The sequence below is a fragment of the Papio anubis genome, chromosome 6 (assembly GCF_008728515.1).
Source record: "Papio anubis isolate 15944 chromosome 6, Panubis1.0, whole genome shotgun sequence".
Taxonomy (NCBI): Eukaryota; Metazoa; Chordata; class Mammalia; order Primates; family Cercopithecidae; genus Papio; species Papio anubis.
Window position 1 is genome coordinate 139,510,104 of NC_044981.1, and position 18,264 is coordinate 139,528,367.

At 34.9% G+C, this 18,264-nt stretch overlaps 1 long non-coding RNA gene across 2 annotated transcripts; it reads right to left on the reverse strand.

The window, feature by feature from the left end:
* Window positions 1-1,471: 1,471 nt before the first annotated feature.
* Window positions 1,472-17,592, reverse strand: LOC116275370. 2 transcript variants are annotated; one of them, XR_004184419.1, is made up of 4 exons: window positions 13,709-17,592; window positions 11,261-11,308; window positions 5,367-5,435; window positions 1,472-4,483 (listed from the first exon to the last, which is right to left on the reverse strand). It is a non-coding gene; the product is annotated as an uncharacterized LOC116275370 (long non-coding RNA). The 2 variants fall into 2 exon arrangements; XR_004184418.1 differs by lacking the exon at window positions 13,709-17,592 and having other exon boundaries at window positions 11,261-13,693.
* Between the last annotated feature and the right edge of the window lie 672 nt (window positions 17,593-18,264).

Genomic DNA, 18,264 nt, shown 5'->3' on the forward strand with positions numbered 1-18,264 from the left:
ACCAACTACAGAAGCAGGATTTGCTTTTTGTGTGTTCACAATTGAGAGGTAAAAAATCTGCTGCAATGTAATGTTTAGACTTCTCTCTTGTGAGAGTGCAGATGGAAGATACAGCTGCTTTTCTCCAAATCAATTTCCTCCCATTGGTCTTCTGTTATCCTTTTTTCCCAGAGAAATTTCTTGTACTTTTTTGTACTTTTCTAAGAGTGTACTTTCCCACACAATCTGAATTATTTTTATACAGTCAATTCTTGAGGTTTAATTTGACTCTTCAGTGATATCCTAACTTGTCTTAGTAAGTAACTGTTTTCTTCAACCTCAAACAGAGAGTCTGAGATTTCCTGGGTATATGTTGGTCATTTGGTAGTAATAAGAATGTGGAATATAATTAGTAATTTATAAAAATAATATATCTATTTGTCAGAGATTCAGTTCTATAAATTTTAAATGAAGGATGCAAATATCTAGTGGCTCTTAATGGGTTAGAAAGACTATTTTGAGTCAGGCACAATAGTACGCTCCTGTAGTCTACTTGGAAGGTTGAGGTAGGAGGATCCCTTGAGGCCAGGAATTTGAGGCTGTAATGTGCCATGATCATGCCTGTGAATAGCTACTGCACTCCACCCTGGACAGCATGGGAAGACTTCACCTCTTTAAAAACATGAAAACAAACAAAACAAAACTCCTTTAAATGTTAAGTAACTAAAACTATTTTAATAAGGCTAAGCGCAGTGGCTCATGCCTGTAATCCCAGCACTTTGGGAGGCCGAGGTGGATGAATCGCGAGAGTTCATGAGTTTGAGACCAGCCTGGGAAATATAGTAAAACCCCATTTCTCCAAAAAATAACAAACAAATAAAAAATTAGCCAGGCATGGTGGTGCACACCTGTGATCCCAGTTACTCGGGCGGCTGAGGTGGGAGTATTGCTTGAGTCCAAATCATGCCACTGCATCCCAGCTGGGGCAACAATGAGACTCTGTCTCAAATAAAATGAAAAAAAAAAAAAAAAAAAAAAACATTCTATGAAAGAAGATTGACACAATTTTGTCTTTGCATAGGGTTTACTTAAGAAGAATGGCTCAGTAATATAGTCACCAGTTATGTGTCAGTGTATGCCGTAAGTTGAAGTGGAATCTTATAATTTGAATATAGATACTTTTATCTGTGTGTGTGTGTGTGTATGTACTGCCTCAACAGTTTGACAATTTCAAGAGAAAGATACATACACACGTGCGCATGCACACACACACACCATATATACATATATGTAATATATAGGTGTATATGTATGTATATATCTATAGGCATAAAATGAAAATTTTCTTAGTTTTACATGTATATGTAAAACTATGTATGTATATGTAAAACTATGTCTGTATATATATGTACAACTATGTACATATATGTACAAAACTATGTAAAACTATGTATGTATATGTAAAACTATGTATGTGTATATATATGTAAAACTATGTAAATATATGTACTAAATTTTTTTTCATTCTATGCTTAGCTTTGCCTAGGTAGATACAGCAAACAAATATAGTTTTTATTGATAAAGAGACAATAAAATATTTTGGGAAAAATTTAATTACCCTGTAAACATTCCCTTTGTAATCTCTGAAAATAGATTTGACTTACAGGTATGTTTCAATGTGATGTTTCATTCCCCTGTCACAAACCTTAGTCAAGAATAGGGGTAACTAGTAGGTCAGGGATACAGAAACATTGGGATCCATCTGATTTGTGTTACAGTTTTTTGTATAACTTTTAAGAGAGCACATACTTTTAAAATTTACCTGCTTACAAGTGACACAAGATTCATTTAAAAAATAATTATTAGGTTCTAAAATGACGTCTAAGAGTGGAAGAGCCGGTAAAGCCCAGAGGAGCCTGACCAGCAATGATGTAATGGTTCTAACCTTGAGAGGTGGCCAGTCCCAGGCTCTTGGTACCTGGCTATGAGTAAGCCAAGTTACAAATAGCTATTGTTTTCAGGTGTTGGGGTTACAGGACTAAAGCAGACTAGTCCTCTTTCCAAGCAGCTTGACTAGTTGAAGGGGACAGAAGGTGAACCTGAAAATAAATAAGACGATTTCAGGTACAGAGAAGTATTATGAAGAAGATAAAAATGGTAGGGAAAGGCACTTTAGGTAGGAAGGTTAGAAAAATCCTCTCTGACAAGGTGCATTTCAACAAAGATCTAAATAATGAGACATGTGCAGTTGCATGACAAGTCTGGGAGAGACTGTTCCAAGTAAGAAGACCAGCAAGTGCAAAAGCCCTCACTCAGGAAACAGAATTTTACAGTTTAGATTTTTATTCTGTGAGTAACTGGTAGCCTCTGGAGCTTTTACAAGGGTGGTTAAGTGATCTAAAGTATACTTGAGACAGATCATTCAGGCTGCTGTGTGGCAATACACTCTGGGGTCAAGAATAGACAGGAAGAACAGCTCAGTGGAGCTACTGAAATCCACAGAAGGATTATAAACTATAGGACCACAGATGCAATTAACAAAGACAATGAGAAGGTGCAAATGTGGAATATATTTGGAGGAAGAGCTGACAGAACATACTGATGGGTAGAAAATAGAGTGCACAAAAGAAGAATCACAACTAGTCGCCTCACTCCTTCCTCACCTTTTACCCCCAGAAATATTGTTTTGTTAAACATAGAGAGGCAGCTTTTCCCTCCCTTCTCCCCACTTTTCATTTCCTCTCAAACTGGTCCCCATGGCCTTTTCTCTTACTTTATTTCTGAACATCACAAAACTAAAAAACAAGCAAACAAATTATAATAATTTCCACATTATCATGGCAAAAATACTATTTGTGTTCATCAACACGTTTTCCCTTTGAAAGTCTGTTTCTCCTCTTCCCCAATGAATGAGTAATGAAGCTTGAGGGCAGAGAGTTGCACACTTAGTATCCCCTCTCTACATCAATGTTTCTAATATCAAGAATAGAAGCAGGATATTAGATTCCTTTTTCAAGTGAAAGCTAATTGTTGGCTTGAGGCTAAGAAATCTACAAGAGAAATAATAACAGCAATTATTTTTTGAGTACTTGCTTAGTGTCTGGCATTGTTCTTTGTATGTTAACAAATTTAACCCAAAAATAATCTTACATATTTTAGAGATGAGAAACTAAGACACTGAGAAAATCACCCAAGGTCACAGAGTTAATACATGGTATAGCTGGTTTCAGTTCCAGGCGGCCGACTTTAGAGGCTGAGCATTTTACCACCAGAAATATCTGTATATTTCTTATCATCTTGGTGCAGTTTTAGAAATAGCAGAAGAATAGCTATTTCTACCTTTCTAATTATGAAGAGAGAAGTGACATAGCCACTTAATCTCTGAGACAAGAGGAAAGAACACAAATGTTCATTGATGTCTGATGATGAATGATAGAGGTAACCACACATGCTGGTCTTTCTATTGTCTCTAAAAATGAATTTATTCTAATTCTCCAGCCTAAAAATTCCTCAACAAATATTTTCAAAACAAAAATCTGAATTCTGGGTGTAGGAGAAGGCAGCACCCAGCATAAATTTTATATGTTATCACTTTAAAACTTCACAAATCTCCTAATATAAATATTAATATCCCAGTTTTGTGAATGGGATTAAAAAAATAATAAACTTGCCCAGGGTCACACAGACAATGAAATTTGGAGTTAAAATGATCACTTTTGTATACATCTAAATCCCCATGCACTTTTCAAAACAATGTTCTGTCATTAGTGAATTTGAGTGGCCAACAGCACGTTAGCCCAGTTTTGAAAACCATATTTAAGTGATACTATATTTAACTGATGTAAAATAACACTTCAACTATGCTTCAAAGCCAATAGAATTTTAATGTAAACATGACTATGAGAATAGGATTATTCCTTTGTTTTGTATTTTTATTTATATTAACTTTTGTGATAAGAAACTTCTAATGGTTCTTTCAAAACAAACCCATAGTAACATAAAACAAAAGTATGAAATTATTGCTCTGAAGAGGTAAAACCACAGAAAAAGTACATTCTATCTTTATTCAAGGTTTACTAATCAAGACTTCTAATGTTAATTTTTTTCACCCACTGTGATGTGTATATTTTTTTCCTGGATGACTGGTGTCTTTTTATATTTCATCCCATCAGTTTGTTCTACAGAACTTCCTTAGGTGGATGTGTGTGTGTGTTTGTATATACATGTGTATGTGTGTTTTCATTGCAAAGATAGAAAATTTCAGGAATAATAAACTAATAAACATAAGTTAATCCTACTGAAAATAGAATCTTCCAAATTCTTAAACATAACTTTAACCCAGACGAGTGAGTGCTCTGTAGCTAAAAAGGTGAGTGCTCTGCTGCTTACCTGGTTAGTCCATTTGGAGCATTGGATTCTTAATTTCAGTTGGCCAGTTGAATAAGTCTGTCTGATCCAGATGTCTGCCTAAATCAGTAGTTTATGAAGATAGCAGAAATAGCAACTAGGAGTAATCAAAGTAACACCGTAGGTGGAAAACCTACACATAGTTTCATTTTCTTTTTTTAACTTTTAAGTCCAGGGTTACAAGTGCAGGTTTGTTATACAGGTAAACTTGTGTTATGCGGGTTTGTTGTACAAATTATTTCATCATCCAGGTATTAAGTTTAGTATCCATTAGTTGTTTTTCCTGATCCTCTCCCTCTTCCCACCCCTCACCCTCTGAAAGGCCCCACTGTGAGTTATTTCCCTCTAAGTCCGTGTGTTTTCATCATTTAGCTCCCACTTATAAGAGAACATGCAGTGTTTGGTCTTCTGTTCCTGTACTGAAAAACTATTTATAGTTTTATATAATTTATCTAAAATGTATATAGTTTTATATAATTTATTTTAAATATTAATTCAATAGGTGACCCCTCTGTTCTAAGTTTAGAATACTCCTAGATTTTCCCAGTTTGGTCCTAATATACAAGAATTTAAACTTTCTCTTCCACCACCCTGATATCTGCCCAATAATTCCTAGAGCATTTGTAAGCATCCTGGGATATGTTAGGAATATGACTTCTGGAGGTAGCCCAGCAATTTGACTTGTTGGACCCAGAGAATCAATCAGGTGGTGATCTACTCACACCATAGCAGGGTGAAGTTTTGAGGCTCAGGTGGTGTGATGGTTCTGCACAAGAGATGAGCAGTCTGGTCAGACCAGTTGTTCCCTTGCTTTGAGGTTTATGTTGGTTATTTGGGTGTACTCCCAGTCACTTGAATGTTGACTCATCCCAGAGTTCTTCTGAGCTATGAGATCTGGCACTTTTTGGGCCACAGACTGAATTTTGGTTGGGGCCAAAGTTTCACAATACACCAACTTTTTTTTTTCCTATTGTCTTTACCTGAATATCTTTTGGATTCCCACTCACTTCTCTTCCTAGTCTTCTCACAATGCACTGTTCCAGTTTTCTCTGCAAAAAAATGGACTGTCAGTGCATCCTTAGAGAGCTATTTTAAATCATATAATTCCCTCCTATTCTACTCCAACGCTCTAGCCCTGAACTAGCCTCTTCAAGAGCCATTTTTATATCTTAGAAAAGAAAGGGAAAAACCTCCATCAGGCTTTCTGCTTTATATACATGCACTACCAGTTTTACTAGTTTTATTCTTAACTTCTACTTTACATCAGAAGGAGGCAGTAAAACATGGGCAAAATTTTTCTAAAGTTTTTTTTTTTTTTTTTTTTTTTTTTTTTTTTTTTTTACAAATGTATGGAAGTAGAACTGATGTACAGGAAACTTAACATATTTAAGGTATATAATTTCATGAATTTTGACATAAATATGCAACTATGAATTCATTACTACAATCAATAAGGGAACATTTTGGCCAAACTCCCACCACTAATTTTTCTCTACAACAATTATACTTCTGTCACTATAGATAGTTTACATTTTCTATGTAAATGTTGTCTTGCAGTGTGTACTGTTTTTTATCTGGTTACTTTAACTTAACATAATAATTTTGAGATTCATCCACATTGTTACATCCATGAACAGTTATTTCTTTTAGTTTTTAAGCAGTAGTGCATTGAATCAATATATTACAATTTGTTTATCCATATACCTATTGATGGACATTTGAAACATTTTCATTTTTGGACTATTTCAAATAAAACCACAATGGTCATTGTTTTACAAGTCTTTGTATGGACAATTATTTATATAGGTTTTTTTTTTAACTTTTTAAGAAACGGAAAAACTGTTTGCAAAGTGCCTAGGCCACTTTACATTCTGCCCAGCAATGCATGAGAGTTCCAGTTTTTTCATATTTTTGCCAGCACTTAGTACGGTCAGTTCTCTGGCCATTGTAATAGTCGTGTGGTGATATTTTATTGTAGTTTCAATTTGAATTCCTGTGATGACTAATAGTTTTGAAGATGTTTTTATGTGCTTATTGTACATCTTCTGTTGTAAATTCTGTGCTTAGATTTTGACCATTATTTAGTGTTTTTTTTTTTGTCATATTATTGAGTTACAAGGGTTCTTTACATATTCTGCATTCAGGTACTTTGTGTAAGATATGTATTATGAATATTTTCTTCCAGTGTGCATTATTTTCTTAATGGTGTCTTTTGAAGAGCAATATTTTTAAATTTTGATAAAAATTCAATATATTATTATTTTATGGCTTACGCTTTTTTGTTGTTGTTCTAAAAATATGTTTTCTTCTAGAAAATTTTTTTCAAGTCTAAATATGATGCAAAGTTGGAGTGATATTCTTTCTAAAAATATACATAGACATACAGTTGATCCAGCACCATTTTTTGAAAAGATATTCCTTTTCCCCATTGAATCGCCTGATACTTTGTCATAATATAATTGACCACAGATGTATGAATCTATTTCTGCACTCTATTCTGTTTCATTGCAATATAGTTACCTTTTCACCAGTAGAAAATTGTCTTGATTACTCTAGTTTTATAGTAAACACTGAATCCAAGACTAGCTAGTCCTTCTATTTCATTCTCCTTTGGACATATATTTTGCACAAGTTCTTTATGTGCCTTAGGTCTGCATTCCAATGTTCTCCTTGCTAGATGGTTAGTATTCCTTGCTAGATGGTGACATACTATAGAGTGATCATTATTCATAATGGCAGAACTCAACATATTTCAAACCATGTATCTTAGGAGGTTTTTCTCTCTTCTAGTATGATCTGCATTTGGGGAGTAAACAGCTTTTTTGTCTTCCTTGGGTACTCTTAAATTGAGCGTTTACTGTAAGAGATCTTAATCATCCTTGTGTTTTTAAAAACATACTTAAAGCTCTTCTGGTTAGGGGTGGTGAGTGCAATAGATAGAGAGGCTTGTTAAGAATTAGAACACCTGGAAAGTCAGACTGGGGTCTTTGCTATCAGAATTCTTTAAGAGACTTTGGGGGAAAAATTGGGCAAAAATGTACAACTAGAGTTGATTTGGAAGCCAAGATCAGAAGCTAAATGTGCTGTCCCAGAAGAAGAAAGTAGGATAAGAGAGTCTGAGAACCTAGAAGCAAGATGATCAAGGAGCTGCTGAGGCTGTCTGACTTTGTATTATTTGCTATTGCATCTTCTTTACTGACTAGTATAGACAGGACTACATACAGTAAGCACCAGAAGTGAATTTATCAAAAAGCCAATAACACTTAAGGGTCAGGGCCCTTAACTGCATGGGCACCTTTCAAAGTTCTAAAATTATATTTATTTTGTGTTCTTTTTCTTATAAACAACCTCTTATAAACAGAGAGAGGATAAACACAGAACCATCCAAAGCAAATACCTGGAGTGTTGATCATATAACTGCTTTTTACTTGTTTATTTTAGGGTAGTTTATGGAAGGAACAATATATTTAAAGTAGCAAAATAGACACTAGAACTTAATAATTATTGAGTGTTCAGCCCTGTGTCAGGTACCGCTCTAAGCACGTCACATGAATTTACTGATTTGACCCTCAGAACAACTCAATGAGGTCCATGTGTTAAAAACTTCATTTTAGAGATTTAAAAACCTAGTCACAAAGAGACATTAAATAACTTCCTCAATTTGCATAACTAGTAAAGAGTGAGGGATCTTGAGAGTGGTGGGGTCAAATTTGAACTCGGATAGTCTCGTTCCAAAGCCTTATGCTGCCATCTACCTTTCTATCCCTCTGGAATAAAAGGAAACCGGCCTCATGCTGAGTTTCTCTTTAGATTTACTGGTAGTTCTTTTTATTGACCAATATTCCAATAATTTTGTGATGGAAATCTATGTATACGAAAATGTAACGAAACTTCAGAAATAAGGTTAATTTGTATACAGAAACAAGTCACATATATTGGAAAGCTTTAAATCATTTTAACCTATAGATTTCAAGGTGAGTTTGTGATTGTCTGTTATAACAGATACTTATAAGTATCCCAGACTTTGTGAAAGCCTCTATACTTCACAAATCTCACTCTTTCTTTCCTAATAGGTCATATAATCTTACAAACATATAGAGTATTTACCTTCGGTCTACTTAACAATCAGTATTGAAGTTTGGGAATGCAAAATTCCTTACTGGATTTGAACTGGGCAAGGTATTTTTGTTATACCACAACCAGATACATTCTCATTGTGTCTTTGCATCCATCTCAAGGTAGAGAAATCTTAAAATTTTAATATTTTTACGATTTCAAATATTTTATGCCAATTTTCTAAGCAAGCATATTTAGGACTATAGCTATTTTCCTTAATGGAAAGAAATGTTGAAGAAGTGCCCTGGACCTCACTGAAATTTATAAATACACAGAGATTCAAGAAGACCTCCTCCGTGGTAGTGCAGTATTTGAATTTTCTCTAAGCATGTCTATACCTGTATATTTTTTTTATGTGGAATTGGCCTTGGTTCTTGAATTGAGAATCTAAATTATCATTTGCTATACTCTCTAGGGTTTAGTTCTTTTTGGAAACTATACATCAACAAGAAAGAATGTTAAAATAACCACATAGTTATCATTTCTCTTCAAAGTTTTAGATATTTTCAGAAGATCCACTTCTACTCTGAGTTTGAAGATAGTAGAGTGTTATATAGTAGTTAGGAGCATGCACTTTGCCACCTAACAAATTTGGGATGGAATCTGCTTTTATGCATTTTCTGTATCTGATGGCGGCCAAATTACATCATTTATTTCACTTGTTAATAAAATGATGACTAAAAACTATTAATAGGGCTGGACACGGTGGCTCACGCCTGTAACCTCAGCACTTTGGAAGGCTGAGGCAGGTGGATCACCTGAGGTCAGCAGTTCGAGACCAGCCTGGCCAACCAGGGTGAAACCCCATCCCCACTAAAAATACAAAAATCAGCTGGGCGTGGTGGCGGGTGCCTGTAATCTCAGCTACTCGGGAGGCTGAGACAGGAGAATTGCTTGAACCCAGGAGACAGAGGTGACAGTGAGCCAAGATCACGGCACTGAACTCCAGCCTAGGCAACAGAGTGAGACCCCATCTCAAAAACAAAACAAAAAAACCAAAATATATTAATAATAATAGTCACGATGATAAAATTTATGTGTCACTCACTTTATAATTTTTTTCAACCTAACCACACCATAGTTACCCACAAATCATTATTCTCACTTTGAAATAAGGAAATTAGGCTCAAAGAGGAAAATAAAAGAAAGAATGTAACTTGCCCAAATTGAGATAGCCCCGTGGAACAGAGTCAGGATTTGGACTGGGGCTGTCTTACTTTGTATTATTTGCTATAGCATCTTCTTAACTGACTAATAGAGACGGGACTATACATATAGTAATCACCAGAGTGAATTTACTAAAAAGTTAACAACACTTAAGCATCAGGACCCTCAACTGCATGGACACCTTTCAAAGCTCTAAAATTGTGTTTATATTTTTGTGTGTGTGGTTTTTTTTCTTGCAAATAGCCCCACAAATCATGTGAATTTTAGGGCTCACTAAACCTGGTTCTGCCTCAGATAGGCCATCAATAAATGTTATCTCCTATTATTGTTAGCACCCATTTACTATTGCTAATTATCAAATTTATAGTTTGTGCTGAGGTAGCAACTTCCCTGCCACCCTGTCTCGTCTCTGCTTTGTCAGCTCCATGTACCTTTTGTTGATTTTTTGTTGTTGTTTACCCAATCTTCTCAGTAAGGCTAGCCTAGTTATATGCTAACTTAAACAGAGATATGTATACAAAAGGCTCCGTCAAGTGTGAGGCACAATATATGTATGAGTTTTTATTACCACTCTGATTAGGCACATACTTTTGAGAAGTGAGGAGACATTCTGGAAAGACAAGCTCTCCAGTTGCTATTCCCATCTCACTCCTCACTCCCACTACAGTTTGCCATTTGTGATACTCAGTAATATACTAAGTGCTCTATAAATGTAGCACGACCTTGAAATCTATCTAAAGGCAATGATAGAAACATTAAAAATTATTAGTATTATGGCAATAATTATAGCAGAACTAATTACTAATGTACTCCTAGGCTAAATGTGTAATCTATATTATGTTATTTAATAATCAGTAAACTTTCTCAGGTTAGAATTTGATCCCTAATTTACAGATAAGGAAAGAAAGTCTTGGAGAGATTAAATGACTTATCCACGGTTACAGAGTAGGTGTGGGGCCAAATTTAAAACTCAGGTCTGTAACTCCAAAGCCCTTTATTTAACATACACACTCTCCAGCCTTCTTCAGCATTGCTCAGACCACCGCCATCTTGATTTAGCTACCTTAAGTATAGGTATAAATAGTAAATTGATTCTGCGGGGGAGAAAACCTCGAAAAACTAAACTCTTTATGTCTGAAGTGTTCAGAGAAATCACGGTGTTAATTATATATTCTAAAATTATGCAAATGATCTTTTTAGTTGTGAATTAATCAATGTTAATCACTTGAAAAATAGCTTTTAGGTTCTTTTTTTTTTTTTTCTTAGAGATGTGTCAGGGTGGTTGAAATTCTCCTAGTAAGCTTCCTCTTTAAGAATTCAATTTTTTTTCCCCCTGGCAGATGAAGACTACTTGAGTTATTTTGGTGTTGAGCAACAGTCACAGTAGGTGATTAAATTAGAGGCAGGTGTAAAACCCCTAAGTTACCAGGGTTCTGCTCTCTGAGGATTACAGATCAGCGGTGAGTTTCTGACACATGAAAGCCTATCTTTTGTGGAGGGAAAAGAGACACTAATGTGACTTGATATTTAAAAAGAGACGTCAATAAAGAAATAGAATGACTATCAGATGAAGAAGATATGGTTCACCCACCTATTCGAATTCGAAAGCAATGTATTCTCAGCTGTGGTTATCCCAAGTCTACCATTAAGAAAAATGCAATTAGAACAAATGAAGTTGCAATCCCCTTTTCTTATTAGCAAACAGTAAGCCTGATAATGCTACTTTCATTTCCAAAAGCACTTACTCTACTGATGTTAATCAAAATTTCTGAAGATCCTCTGATGATTAATGCTGATTCCAGTTTGTTACTGACCTTGATAATTTTGTAAAAACAACAGAACTGTAAAAATATCATTATAACATAAAGAAATGCTCTTAATTATAAAAGGGTAATTTTTCTCCTGAGTTTCTGGACATCTCGAGTTGTTACTATTTATTTTCAGATATGGTTAGTGATGTATTTTGAATCTATATTTTGTACCAAGAATATATATATAAATATATACTTCCCCCAAAATAGTGTATCAAAGTACCTGAGAGATTTGAGTACTCCAAACTATTTTTTGTCGTGAGTATTGTTAAAACTTCCTGACCTTGGGCATATGGTGGTTTTTGGTATGTCTGTGATTTTTCCTCTCAACTTCCAAATACTGCCCCAATGCTTTTCTTTTTGTAAAAGAAAAATACATATATATATGTGTGTGTGTGTGTGTGTGTGTATTCTTAAGTGTAAATATTTGTTTACTTTGAAGGTTCATACCTTCTATGGTTCTCAAGTTTACCTTTATGTGGTTTAAAAGGCAGATTAAGTGTTAACCAGAAATGGTTTGAATTTTTTTTTCCACTGAGTACTTCTAACTAGGGTATGACTCTTCCTGGAGCTGAGTGAATAGTGCTGATGGACCTGCAAATTAAGTTTTATACCCAGAACCTCACAAACTTACAATATAATAGAATTCTCTTTTTCCAGACCAGTCAAAGACTGAAAGATTAATGGCTCTGGGAAGGATTCTGTAAATGCATTTGTTTTTCAGAATAAAGTCCTACATAAATCTTTTAAATAATTTATTGGTATATTAATACTTTAGAATATCTTTTACCTTGCAGACATGTGAATCTGAAAAACTCAGTGCATTTAGGTCACAGACAAATACTTGATAAAATAGAATTCACATTTATAAGGAAAAAACTAATAAAAAGATTAAAAACAAATGGCAAAATATATATTTTCGAGTACTAAAAATAATAGTTTCAAATACTGTTTACAAAATCTTGAAATGTTGGTAGTGTGTTTCATGGTAACCTTTAGAAAAGACAATTATACTTTATTAAATATTTTGTCTTATCAAAATACATTGTAAAATGACATTTAATAACATCTGAGTGTGTTTTAATTAAAAAAGATGTACACATTACAGAAATTACATATAGATGCCCAATAAATTCTTAGTGTCTGAAGCTTGGTGACAAGAGGTTTAGTCAGTAACCTAAGAAATCAAACTTCATCATTTTGAGGGCACATAGAAGAACTACGCCAATGAGGACGGAGATGGGTTCTTTATTTTTCCAATGCTAGTTAGAATAATTTTTTTTTCATAATTCTAAAGGTTTATTGATCATTTAACTTTGTTTCAGATGACTTAAAAAATTATCCTAAAACAAAGAGGAAGAACCTGGACTGTTTAAAGTCTTACTTCACTTCTCATTTATTCTTGTCATTTCACTTTTATTATGTATAGATTTAATTCCTGTTTTGTTGACAGCTTATTATAAAGATAAGTGGATGCAAGGAATTGAGAAGCTAGGATTGAGAAAATAAGATGGTTTGTAACTGCTTTGAAATTACTTAAATAATTGACAAAATAGAAACAAAAGGAACCCAGGAATGGAATCCCTTTGGGTGGAGTTATTTACTGAGATTTCCCTGGCCCTTAGCGAATGAGATTTATGTTTCACAAATGGCTCCATTATTAAACCCTCTGGCTCCATTCCCATGCCTACACAAAACACCCAGCTAGATTCTTTTTCCACCATCCAACAGGCAAAACTCTGCCTTGTTTTTTGCTTCTACTAGGAATCTAGTTATATCAAGGAGGAAGAAGTAAACACTAGCCTAATTTTCTTGGAGTTGATTTGCCCAAAACTATCCCAGTTTTAAAATGGAAAATCCTAGGTCCTGAGGGCAAACCAGACTGGTTGGTCTTACTAGACTTTGTCATTGCCTGATCCTAATTTTGGGACAAGGGAAAGAGATTTCCTCAGAGAAGAGGCATATTTCAAGATAGATATTGAGTCAGAAGTCAAAGTTCAGCATAGTGACGGAGACTGTAGGTTGAACACCTGATCATTACCTGTTTTCCTGGGCACACAGATAGTACATACTTTCCAACCTGTCTTGTGGTTAAATATAGTCAGGTGACTGAGTGCCAATAGAATGTGAATGAAAGTGATGTTACTTCCACAGTTGGTTCATAATAACATTCGTGTGCCATACTTCTTATTCCTTCCATTCTCTGGCTTGAAAATGAATACACCCACCTTGAAATCTGAATGCTGAAGATTGCAGAGCCGCAGGATCTAAGAAGCATGGGAAGGAAAGCTGCCTTAAAACGAGAAAACTCATATTACATTTTATATGCATGAGAAATACATTTATATTACTTGAAGCTAATAAACTTTTGCATTTTGTCTATATAGCACCTAGTGTTACCTTATATAATATACACAATGGTTAAAGGAAGATTCTAGACCTAGAATCTCAGAGCTCAAGTCTTAGCTCTTCTACTTGCTAAGCAAATATGTATGCTTAGCATCCATATGTATGTTCTTAACAAATATCTGTATGTTCTATATATTCTTAGCAAATATCTTAACCCTTTTGAGCCTTAGTTCTCTCATTATTAAAGTGAAAATAATGATGGTATCTAATTCACAGCATTGCTGTGAAGATTAAATAATTTATTACATATAAAGCATTTAGAATAATCTGGCATAAAATAAGTACTATATAAGTGTTATTATTATTTCATATGTTTCTATGGCAATTTTTTCCTATGTATCCTACAGCACTTTTTTCTCAATAGCCTTTATTTTTTAATGTTATTACATTTTATTTTCTTTGAAAGCCACTTAATGTACAGTTCAAGGCTTTAAGTCTACACACACTTCTGCCAGATCCTGCAGCTTGCTAGTAATGGCCATTGCTTCTTCACTTTTAACAAATGTATTGAGATACAATTCACATACCTTACAATTTAGTCATTTAAAATGAACAATTCAATGACTTTTAGAGTATTCAGAGTTGTCTGTTGACCACCGTAATCATCTCTTTTCTCCTCTTCTGAGAGCTACCCTTTAATATTTTAGGAGTTTGTTACAACTGTGATTCTAAATCCTACATTCTCAGATCTCTGGCACTGAATTCCCTGCTAGGATTCCTATGAGTTTTTAGCTCTGAAAAATTGTCCCAGCAGCCAGCTACCCTTTAACTTTTCAGCCCCAAGGGACCACTGTTTTATCAGGTGAAATGGGACAGAGATCATTATCAGTCCAAAATCCTCATCTGCCACAATGAAGTAATTTTCCCCTTCCAGAAAAAGCTCTAATTTCTTAAGGAAGTTTATGTCAGTGAAGGATGGATTGAAATCCAAACTCCAACCTGAAATTTTCTAGTTGATGTACTCACCTCAGAAGTCATACAGTAAACTTTCTTACTTCTCTGAATCACTTAATCTAAAATATTTCATCTGCCAAAGGTTGTAATTATATAATACTCTCAGAATACTCCAACACCTTTGTTGATTACTAAGTGGTATTCCAAGGACTATACATTAAACAAAGAGGTAGGTGAACTCTTGATATAGTTCTAAATTGGTTATTTTAATTCCCAATTCTGATAGTTTTTTAAGAAAATCTTTACACGAAATGTAAGCCAGAGGTAGAATGGTTTCTTCTTGTAGCAGGCCGACAGACTGCTGAGTCAGGGCACATGGCTTCTTGCTGAATTTAGCCCCTAGACATCCCTAGGCCACGTGCCATTTCACAGGCACCAACAGCACAGGGTATGTGAGGGCTCACTTTAAGTTCACCCATTTCATTTACTTTCTCAGCTCCCCAGGCATCTCCGTCCCTGAGCTTAAATAGACTGACTGGATTCTGCCTTTTACTGACCTCATCAGAAACTCTGTCTCAGACACATTGTGATTTTCGTGATTTAACTGAATATTTGCAAGATGAGGTAAAAGATGGAGTAACTTACAAAGTGTATTGATTCGCTCCTCTAGTTGACTTCCAACTTTGCTTTTTCTCTTTATTGTGGCTTATCTCTTCATCATATTCATAACCATATAAAAGCCCCACTCCTGGTATGGAAACTTCCTTGCTATACGTAATATTAGAATTTGTAGTCAAGCTTGTGTACTGCAATTAATTCCCACTACGGATAACCTTGCAGCCAGAGGGACTTTTCAACTGTCCACACTCTCTACCCACCTCCAGGGAATTCTAAGTGAATAAACTTTTCTCTATAAAATAAATAACCACCAAACATGTTTTCTTAGAAAATCAGAGAGTTTTCAGATATTTTGAATAGACTTTATATATCATAGATATCTAGCAACAGAGAAACAATGAACAAGATACACACAATGTAATGTGATTTAAAAAACTTAATAGGTCTTTTGATTTATGTCAAAATACATTGCATGTCAAAAAACCAGTTTCTGGATTGTGTTACTTTTATCACAGTGAAAAATGCCATTAGATTTGTCATTGGAAATTAAGTAATGAAATGATTTGACATATGAAAGAAAATTTTTAAAACAGAAGTTTTTCTTGCAGTTGTCACAACTCATTTAGATACCAATTGTCTGCAATTGCAAATCCCTGAATCAAAATGTCAGCATAATGACTGTCTATGGTGGGGAAAATATCTCTGAGGTGAATTCAAATATTAATTGCCAGAAAAATGCCATCATGGTTTTTTTTCTTTCATAAGTATTAAATACATGCACAGACATTGAAGAATTTGGCAGAATTAAAGACCCAAATCCAAAGCAGTCTCAAGAACATTCTAAGTCTGATGCTATTCCGAAGTTTGTTCATTTACCCAAGTATTACATCATCTATGCTCCATAAATCTTCCCTACAAACTTCTTGAGACACTTGCAATATTTTTGGAAGAAGAGAAAAGATAGGAAAGGAATAATCCCTTGTTCACATTGCTCTCTTTGTCGGTATGTCATAGTCTTGATATGTCACATGCAGGCTATTATGTACTTTGTCATTTTCTTTTCTTTTTGGAATAGTTTTTGTAGAAGAAAACTACTGAAATGTTTGAGAAGAAAACTACTGAAATGTTTCTTTTCTTTTTGGAATAGTTTTGTAGAAGAAAACTACTGATAACTCTTAATAAATTATTTTTTAACTTGCGGCTTACAGAGATACCCACAGGATATACTTTTGAGACTGGTGTACTTGAATTTATTATAATTTTTGTTTAAAACTACAGCTTTATTAAATAAGGATATAGAGATTATTACATACATATGCAAAAAAGAAAGATATTCATTCATAGGCCACTTAAAAATAATACAATTGAAAAAATATGAGATTGCATAATAGAAACAGATTAAGCTAGTTTAAAAGTTTTAGTATTTTACAATACAAAATAGTTGAATACTTAGACAAAAATAGTTTGCTGCTATTTTCAAGTGTTCCAAAATTGGAAAATATGTATGGCATTGTTGCATTTGATCATGTTTTGTGGGACTTATTTTTGGTTGTGGGCTATGAATTAAAAATTTGCATTTGGTAGAAAAAAAACAATAATTGAGGTGAAGATATAGATAATACCAAGATAGGAATCAAATATGATAATTGTAGAAAGATGTCATAAATATACCACACAGTTTAGCTAAGGGCATGAGTCACTAAACATATAGGTGATATGGTTTGGCTCTATGTCCCCAACCAAATCTCATCTTGAACTGTACTCCCATAATTCCCACGTATTGTGCAAGGGACCCAGTGCAAGAAAATTGAATCATGGGAGTGGTTTCTCCCATATTGTTCTTGTGGTATTGAATTAGTCTCATGAGATCTGATGGTTTGATAAGGAAAAACCCATTTCACTTGGCTCACATTCTCTTCTCTTGTCTGCCACCATGTGAGATGTGCCTTTCACCTTCTGCCATGATTGTGAGGCCTCCCCAGACATGTGGAACTGGAAGTCCAATAAACGTCTTTCTTTTGTAAATTGCCGGTCTTTGGTATGTCTTTATCAACAGCATGGAAACAGACGAATACTGTAAATTGGTACTAGCAGAGTAGGGTGCTGCTGAAAAGACCCAAAAATGTGAAAGTGACTTTGGAACTGGGTAACAGGCAGAGGTTGGAACAGTTCGGAGGGCTCAGAAGAAGACAGGAAAATGTGGGAAAGTTTGGAACTTCCTAGAGACTTGTTGAACGGCTTTGACCAAAATGCTGATAGTGATATGAACAATAAGGTCCAAGCTGAGGTCATCTCAGATGGAGATGAGGAACTTGTGAACTGGAGCAAAAGTGACGCTTGTTACATTTTAGCAAAGAGACTGGCAGCATTTTACCCTACCCTAGAGATTTGTGGAACTTTGAACTTGAGAGAGATGACATAGGGTATCTGTCAAAAAAAAAAAAAAAAAAAAAAAAGGATTCAAAGCAGCAAACCATTTAAGAGATTACCTGGGTGCTGTTAAAGGCAAGGAGTTTTAAAATGGAAATGGAGCATAAAAGTTTGGAATATTTGCAGCCTGAAAATGTGATAGAAAAGAAAATTCCATTTTCTGAGGAGAAATTCAAGCCAGCTGCAGAAATTTTCATAAGTAATGAGGAGCCAAATGTTAATCACCAAGACAATGAGGAAAATGTCTTCAGAGCATGTCGGAGACCTTTGTGGCAGCCCCTTCCATCACAGGCCTGGAGTTTTAGGAGTAAAAAATGATTTTGTGGGCCATTCCAGGGTCCCTCTGTTGTATGCAGTCTAGGGACATGGTGCTCTGTGTCCCAGCCACTCCAGCCATGACTATAAGGCGCCAAGGTGTGGCTTGGGCTGTTGC